The sequence below is a fragment of the Tursiops truncatus genome, chromosome 3 (assembly GCF_011762595.2).
Source record: "Tursiops truncatus isolate mTurTru1 chromosome 3, mTurTru1.mat.Y, whole genome shotgun sequence".
Taxonomy (NCBI): domain Eukaryota; kingdom Metazoa; phylum Chordata; class Mammalia; order Artiodactyla; family Delphinidae; genus Tursiops; species Tursiops truncatus.
This window is the reverse complement of record NC_047036.1, coordinates 23,069,059-23,078,457: the sequence shown is the minus strand read 5'-3', so window position 1 is coordinate 23,078,457 and position 9,399 is coordinate 23,069,059. Positions and strand designations below refer to the sequence as shown.

Below are 9,399 nucleotides of genomic sequence, written 5' to 3'. Positions count from 1 at the left end.
CTTCTACACACACACACACACACACACACACACACACACACACATACACACTTTATTCATATTGGCAACTGTTCCTTTCCTCATTTTATACCTCACATGGGCAACCGTTTCTAATATGCTCAACTAATTCAAACCATATATTTTACTCTAAAGGTTGCCTAAGAATTTTCTTGCAAATTCTGAATTGCTTATGCTTAAATATTTCAATACTTGACATTCTCTTCTTACTACCTCATCCACTGTGTGATGCATGGTGACCTGGAATTTAAGGAAAAATTCTAGAAGGAATTTCTAGAGGGTGGATGATTTCTTTCATTTCAATTTTAATTAAATACATTGACATTTTTTTAACACAATAGCACTTGTTTAAAAATGTTTCCTTATTTATAAATCAGTTAGATATAATAGTAAAGGTCATAAAAACCAATTGTAATAAAACTGTAAGTTTCAGGATTTCTCTGGGGACCTAATGCAAAATGTAATTCAGAAGAGGAAATATGAAAGCAGATTCTGTAGAAATTCTCTGAATTCAAATATGTCATCGTAGATTTTCACTCTGCTTCCAAATGACACAAGCGTGATTTAAAGTAAACCTCTTTAAAATTTTTATCATTTAAATTTGTGAATTTATTATCCATTCCAGCTTTTTAGTGTTTTTTAAAGACGTGGGTGGGATGCAGGCATTACTTCTTGCACCATTTTGGCTTCATACCACTAGATTTAAGCATTTAACAGTTGGAAGCCTCTTACATGTGCATTTGTAGAAAATGAACTAGGGAGGATGGTTTCATAGTGACTCTCCTACCTTCTCTCTGCTCCAAGTGGAACATCTGCTGGAGGTATGTGCACTCTTTCTGCAAAGACGTGATGTCCTTGTACCCATTTTCAATTTCTTAATGATTGTCAGTGAGAACTGGTGAAGCGTGAAGTAGAGAGTGCAAGTTTGGTTGTCAGGAACAGCAATGATCTGTGCTAGATAGGAAGGTTAGATAGGAAGATACAGGTTAGATAGGAAGAAAGGAGTTGATGTATTAAAAACTATGCTGGATTGAGGTCCTCTTGAAACCAAATCAGAGACATTTATTTGCATGAGATGTATCAGACAGTGCTCTTAGTCACAATTGCCATAAAGGAAAGGAAACAATGAGAGTATGAACCTTGATGTAGTTGAAACAGAGATTTCATTCACTGCTATGAGAAGCTCTAGAGTTTGTATGGCCAAATAGACTACAAGATCAAAATGAAAAATTGCAATAATGACATAGTCAGAAAATTAAAAAGAGGAAAGAAAGAATGAATGAAAGGGAGAAAGATTGAGAAGAGACTAGTGAATAGCTGTAAAACTAATCAAATTGAAAAGGAAAATTTTTTAAATGAATAAAAAATCATAAATATCATGAAAAATAAATTAAAAATCATAAACTGTATATCTTGGCAGAGCATAACAGGAAATATCTCATAAAACTTTGTGCATTGCACTAAATTTGGGTATCTTCACATAGTAAAAATCTATTTTAGTACTAACATAAAATTTCATGTTGTAAAGCCTCCTAAATAACCATTAACAAGATATAAGGACACATTTTTAACAGAATTAACTTGTAATTTTTAATGCCTGGATTTAGGAATAGTAAAATAAATACTGGGTTTTGATAAGCCCAGTGGAACACCAGGATATTTGAGAAGATAAAAAATTATTAATTTTAGTCATGAATTAAATTAATCAATACATAAAATATCTACTATGACATTAACAACACTCAAATACAACTGATTTTTTTCAGGCAGTATAGACCTTTCTTCTTTCTTATGTTCCCTATTTAGCAACTTTTTGCTCTTTTTCAATTTTTTAAATTTATTCCTTGTTTTTTCCATCTGCCTCTTTCTAATGTTTATTATTGAAGCTAGATTTATGGATGTCAAAGGAACATATTAAAACCCACAAAATTTAGTAATAATGACTCCTCTGAAAACATGAAGTAAAGGCCAAATGTTGTTGAGTGGCATGTAGATGGAAATTCAAGAAAAAATAATACTTATTATAAAATTAAGCTTATCAAATTTGTAAACATGTAAATGGTGTTAGAGACTAGATTTTTATGTCAGTTTCTCTATATCAGTAGAAAAGGCAACAAGGAAAAATAAACAAGCAACAACGATGACCTTCCACATGCTACCTGCACTCTCAATATTTTTGTACTTATTTGACATAACAAACTCTTAATGAAATGCATGCTGGGGTAAGGAATGGCGCTGGGGCAGATCGTTGTAACACTCTGCTGGTAAATAACATTGCTCCCCTCCTAATTCTAAGAATCATTCAGTTTCTCTAAGGAAATATATATATTTTGTTGTTGTTGTTATTGTTTGTGGGAGGAGGATGAGATGTCAATTTTGAAGCAATGGAAAAGAAGGAAATATGTAAAGATTAAAAACTGGAAAGACTAATTCCAGAACTGATCTTCAAAATTGCCTGAAAAAATAATCTATATTGTCAGAAATCAGGATAGTGACTTCCTTTGGGAGTTGCTACTAGAAGCAAAGATGAAGGAGGCTTCTAGACTAAAATGTTTAACAAAATTAGTGTACCCCCTAAAACAGTAGCTCTTTTTTTTTTTTTTTTCAGTACGCGGGCCTCTCACTGCTGGGGCCTCTCCCATTGCGGAACACAGGCTCCGGACACGCAGGCTCAGCGGCCATGGCTCACGGGCCCAGCCGCTCCGTGGCATGTGGGATCTTCCCGGACCGGGACACAAACCCGCGTCCCCTGAATCGGCAGGCGGACTCTCAACCACTGCGCCACCAGGGAAGCCCAGTAGCTCATTTTTAATGTTCAAGAATACTTATAAATAATTTTTTAATGATTAATGTAAACTATGGAAATAGCACACAAAATAAGTACACAACTAATCATGGTAATTCATACCTGTTTTTTGTTGTTGCTGTTTTTGTTTTTTTTCAGCTGTGCCATGCGGCTGTCAGAATTTTAGTTACCTGACCAGGGATTGAACCCAGGCCCCCTGCAGTGGAAGCCCAGTGTCCTAACCACTGGACCACCAGGGAATTCCCTCATGTCTGTATATTCTAATCATGTGATAGAGAAGATTCTAAGATATTCCCCTAAGATTCCTGCACCATAGTGTAAATGACTTATATAATCTCCTTCTCTTGAGTGTGGGTGTAGTCTGGAAATAATGAGATATCACTTCTGTGATTAGTTTACTAATAAGCTGACTGTGTGTTATGCAAAAGGGAGATTATTCTTGTGTGGCTGACCTAATTATGTAAGCTTTTAAAAGAAGGTGAAACATCAGAGATGGAAGAACACAAATGAAGATGAGAATTCCATCAATAGTCTATCATAGAAATCAATTAATGAAATTTATTTTGAGTTCATAGATTTTTATTTTATTGCATTTTCTCTTTAAAATTTTAATCTAATTATTATTATTAATTATTATAGGTACAATTATCTTATTTTATTAATGACCACTCTTACCTTTCTAGTTTTCTCTCTTCTACTTTCTTTGGGTGTAATTTGATTTTTTTTTTCCAGCATCTTAAGGGAATAATTTAAGTCATTGTATTCATAATTCTTTTTTTTCCTAATATAAATACTTAAAGACACACTTCTCAAGACTGTTTTAGCTATATTGAACAAATTTTGATCTACTGTGTTTCCATATTTACTCATTAAAATATTTTCTATTTTCCTGAGTATTTTTTTGTCCCAAGTGTTATTTGTAAGTGAATTGTTTAGTTTCCGTACACTTGAATATTTTAATATGCCCTTTTTTGTGAATTACTAATTTAATTATGTTGTGTAAATGGACTCATACAATATGTCATATTTGTGGATGTCTTTTGTATCTGGAATAAAATTTACAAGGTTTTTCTATATTGTAGCATGTATCATTACTTAATTCTTACAATGAATAATATTTCATTGTATGGATATAACACATTTTATTTGCTCATTTATCAGTTGATGGACATTTAGATTATTTCTACTTTTTGTCTATTAATAAACCATGCTGCTGTGAAAAAGTGAAGAGAAGTTATGGTAGACATATGTTTTTATTATTCATAGGTATATACATATGAAAATACCGAGGAGGGGAATTTCTGGATTATATGGTAACTCTATTTTTAACATTTTGATAAACAGCTGAACTATTTCGCATGGAGTCTATATCATTTTACATTCCTACCACCAATTTCTCAACATCCTGGCCAGCTAGTTTTATGATCTGTCCTTTTGACTTTAGTCATCCTAGTAGGTATTAAATAGTGAATATACTGTGAATATCCTACTATACCAGTATCAGAGATGATCATGTGCTGCGTGTCATTTAATCTATTAATAGAGTATATTATATCGATAGTTTTTACGTATAAAATTGCCAATGCATTCTCTGGATGAAGCCCATTTATATATTATATATAATTATATACATATATATAATTATATATTATATATATTATATTTATATAATTATTTTTATATATTGTTCGATTCATTTTTTCCGAGTATTTTTTGAACATTCTTTGTCTGTATTCATTAAGAATATTGCTCTATAGATTGTTCTTATAATGTCCTTATACTAGATGGAAAATAGCCACCTGTCTTATTTCTATAGCAAGGAAACATTTTTTCACACTGATTCATGAACTCATTCTGTTCTATCATGATACATGCAGAAATAATGCAAATTTATATTAACATAGGAAAATTAATCATCATTATCATGAGGTGTTTCTTTTCAATGAAAGAGAAGCACGTAATTTCCATGTGCAGATGCACATTTAATGGGATCAGCTGTATGGTGATGGACAGAAACTACATTTTTGGTGGTGAGCATGTTGAAAAGTATGCAGAAGTAGATAATATCATGTTGTACACATGAAACTTATATAATGTCATAAACTGACATTACCTCAATAAAAAACAAATTTAAAAAAAGCACACTTAAGAAGAAAATTACTGTCTTGCTTTATGGTGCTTTTAAAAATGATTTTCCTCCTTCAGTGTTGTTACTTCAAATCTAATAAATTTAAGGTGTATATGTAGGGTAGTGTTTATATCTCATATGTGGTTGGCCCATAAATATTATTTAAAATATGCACAGTTTTACATTAGGGTATTATTTCCTGACCTCTCAACTAAAGTTTATAAATACCTGATTCTGACATTCTGTGCATTGTAATATAAATAAGCATGGGGTACAATATCAACCTCTTACCATAACGTGATCATTAACACTCAAGAATGTTTTATGTTGGAGTGGAAAAAAGTTGACTATCATTGAATGGAAAACAGAAACATGATTATACTTAGAAAATAAAGGCAGTAAATGGTTCATTTGCTCTCTTTCCATTTGCAGAATTGTAATAAAAATGCCAACTAGATTGATATTTAGGCAAAAGTACATTGCAATGAAGTTAAGATTACAAGAGGAGCTGCATTAATATACAACATTCTTGTTTGAGCCTGCTTTTCTATTACAATTTCAAGAGTACTTGGGTATATTAATTTCAGTTATAGATACCCATTTAGCTACTGATTTAAAGAGAACTCTCTTTTCTATAAAATAAATGTTAACACTTCTAAGTTATTCCATTTTACTATGTTTTCTTAGATTTTAATCTTAATATTAAAAAAAAATCACAACATTTGAAAGAAGTTACAGTCCTGTATATCACACAGAGTACTGAATGCCTTCTAGTTCACACATTATTAAGCTGCTGTAGCAGCAGCTGCATAGGATTTAGCACAACAGATGGTGTTGATTCTTTCTCTTTTTTAATGAAAATCTGATTTATAAATCTCTTGCAACAAACTGGTGATGAAATGTTTAACAAAGCTATAACACATATTACTTGATATTTAAAAATGCCACCTTTTTTTCTCGTGAGCAAAATGATGACAGACTTATGAAGGTAAGCTAAAAGAGGAGCGGAAATAAAATGGAAGGGAAGAATGAGAAAAAATGTAGAATTACAAGATAATAACTAATACTCCCTAAAATGAGTCTCATAAAATAATGTTATTTTTATTGGTTAAATAATTATTTGAGTTGTAATTTTAGAGTTTTTAAAAAATTTTAAAGTATTAAGGTTGTAATAAGGTGTTTTGTGTGTTTTATTGAGAGAGGGTAGAGAGGTAGTACAGCAGCTAAAGAAAAACTACACTATTTCAGGATGTGTTAGAATGCTATGTGAGACATTTCAAATAAATGTTCTTAACATGAACAATATCAATTTTTAAAATATAGAAAAATTGTATTAGCAATTAAAATAAAACGAAAAGTGTCATACAGGCTCTAGTTATGCATATTCCAAGAAACAAACCTTGATGAAGATTGCCTTTCTTATTCATCAGTTCCTATTTTTCTATGCCCATGGCATTTATTCTTTCTAGAAATTAACTAGTGACTTGATATCATCTCATGTAAGAAATGATTCTGACTAAAATATTTTTCTTATATTCTTGAAGATTCCCTGTTATGGTACCTGTAATCTTTCCACTTAGATGAGGGACTACTTAAAACATCTTCCAATGAAAATATATTTATCAAGAGGAGATTTAAGAAGGGAGAAAACTATCCTTTACCTCTAAAGTGATATAATGCAGGTGTTTTAAGGAAAAATAAATTTTCCTTATACATACATATATGCAGAGAAGCTTGATTCTCAATCTAAGTTTTAAACCTCCTTACAACACAAAACTAATATTGTTTATTAAGATGCTATCATAAGCTATACTAGCAACCCTTCTCGCAAACAACACTTACATCATCACCAGTGGTGGTATCTTATTTTTAAATGTCACTGGTAGATTACAGACTGGGAATTAGACATGTTTTTTTTATAACCATTTACTTAGTGCCAAGTATTCATATGTTCATGCAGTCTGAGCTTAAGAATGTTGGGAATGACAGTTTCTATTTTCAGGCTAATCTTTTCTCTCTGTTGACCAAGTAACCTTTCCAGTCTTCACTTCCTCTTTATTCAGAATAAGTCCCCATCCCCCAATTCCTGCCAAAAGAGAGCCTCCATATTCTGGAATAATCTTCCTCACCCTAATTTAGATGTGTCAAACCATGTCTGAATACTAGAGCGAGCGTGATTCAGCCACAAACTGGTAACTCCACTAAGACTAGTGAAGTCAATATTAGACCCCTAAGAAATAAAGCATTTAGGGCTAGCAAAGAAGGGATTTTTGAAAAAGAAAAATACTAATATCTATTGCTGACTAGTGAATTTTTATTTATTTTATTTATAATAAACAACTTAGATCTTATTATGCCAATTGATCTTATTAAGCCAATTAATAACGCTGGTACAATATTTATAGGTGTTTCTAACGGAATTCATTTTATGTATAAATGGCCAGTCACTATTCTTGTTCTCATTATTACTACCGTTATGCTCATCCTCACTGAACACAAATAATTTACAGTAATCTGTGATCTCTCTAGAAAAGGAAATGGCATTAAGGGAAATCACAGATCGGCAGAGAGGAGGAAATTAATTAAATATTAAATTAAATCTTGACAGCAAGCTTTCAGAGGCAGCAAAAATTCTCCGTTGATGATACAAAGCAAATACACTTAACATCTTTCCTCATCTGTAGTAGCTCAATAGATACTATACAGATCTAATACAGACCTAGATAACAGATCTAATGATCTGTCACATGAAACACCTGCTTCAAAGTTTCTATTCTCCCAACTCCTAAAAACATGAGTTCTACAACCCAAGCTAGTAGGTAGATTTTTGCCCCTTTTTTTCTTCTCTCACAGTGCTTAAGAAAGAGGCTTTCTACTTCAGTTGTCTATAACTCCAGAGTAGTTTAAGTTATTCAACTTTTTCTGAATTTCATTTTAGTGCATCTCAAGAGGCTGACATTGATCAGACTCAGAGAATCTATCTTTTAATTCAAAGACTGGGTAAAAATCTGTAAATGCCTGTGTGTGAATGCATAGCTGGGTCAATATTACTTTTTCAGTTCCCATACCTTTACACTGCACCTGACCTGTTGCACTGATAAACACTACCAGGTATTCTAGTTTGCAAAAACTGTAAGGACCACTTCACGTGCATCTCTGGGGAACTAACTATTGGAACAGTCCTCAACTTTATCTTGCTGAGGCTAAAGTTTTCTTATCTATAAAATACTCTTCAGGGACTTCCTTGGGGGTCCAGTGGTGAAGACTCCATGCTTCCACTTCAGGGAGCACAGGTTCAATCCCTGGTCAGGGAAAAAAGATCCCGTATGCCATGCCATGCAGCCAAAAAAAATAAAAATAATAATAATAAAATACTATTCATTTTATTCATTACTTAATTAAAAAAATAATGGGGGAAGCAGTAAAAGCCCTCAATTCCAGAGGGTGAGAAATCTTGGGGATAGAGAGCTGTGAAGTTCTTTTAATTAATCCAGCACAGAAAGACTGATTTACCTAGAAATACCATTTGCTTAGTTTTCATGAAGTGCTTACTTCTGTGTCTATGACCCTTTCTTCCAACCCCAGGCCCTCTTTGCCCCTCTTTGACAGCTGAGTCCTCTTCACCTGGTTCTGGATTCCAAGGCCAGGCCAGTCTAGATGGGATCTCTCTCACCTGAATATGAAAGTGATGATGATTCATATTGGACCTAACTCAGTATACAAGAAGACACCGCTGGTAGAATCTATGTTTGGCCACAGTTTGGCACCTCCGGTAGAACAATACTCAGTAGCCATCCAGATTGCACTGGCCATTGTGCAGGATTTTTATTCCAGAAAGTTGGAAAACTTACAGCAACAGTAGGTTGCTGGCCATCTTCATCAGATTTAGCAGTCAAAGTAACTATGTGCAAATCAACTGGGACAGAGTTGAAAAAAGATATAAAGAAAGCAGGAAGACCTGATTCAGAAATGAGCAAATAAAGCAGCACCTGAAATCAGCAATATAATTGAAGCAGCAACAGAATTTATCAAACAGGACATTGTGATGTTCAGTGGATTTGTGAGAGGCTATTTGCTAGGCCTTGCCTCTTAAGGACATGAATGTTCTGTCACAGTAGATTCAACCTGAGAGGAGAAGGGGTGGTAACATGATGATGTCTACAGTTCCAGACACCAGATTCTCCAGGGTGTGAAGAAAAAGGTAGTTGGGCAAAATGGAACTCACAACTTACTGTTGGTCTTCTGACAGATCCTGCAGCGCAGCCAAAAAATAAATAAAGTGAATCCACTTTAAAAAATATATATGTTTGCAATAAACTAAAAGGATTGTAATGCCCTTTTGTGGAAGGTCTTAGAAATAATAGAATTATTGAATATATTAAATAGATTCTACTGATATAAAATAATAATAACGGGGGAAAAAATCACTGCTGTTCTAGTCTCTGTG

General features: G+C 33.1%; 1 pseudogene; it reads left to right on the top strand.

Moving 5' to 3' along the window:
- The first annotated feature begins 8,609 nt into the window (after positions 1-8,609).
- LOC109549714 (FUN14 domain-containing protein 1 pseudogene) lies at positions 8,610-9,045 on the top strand (annotated as a pseudogene).
- The last annotated feature ends 354 nt before the right edge of the window (positions 9,046-9,399 follow it).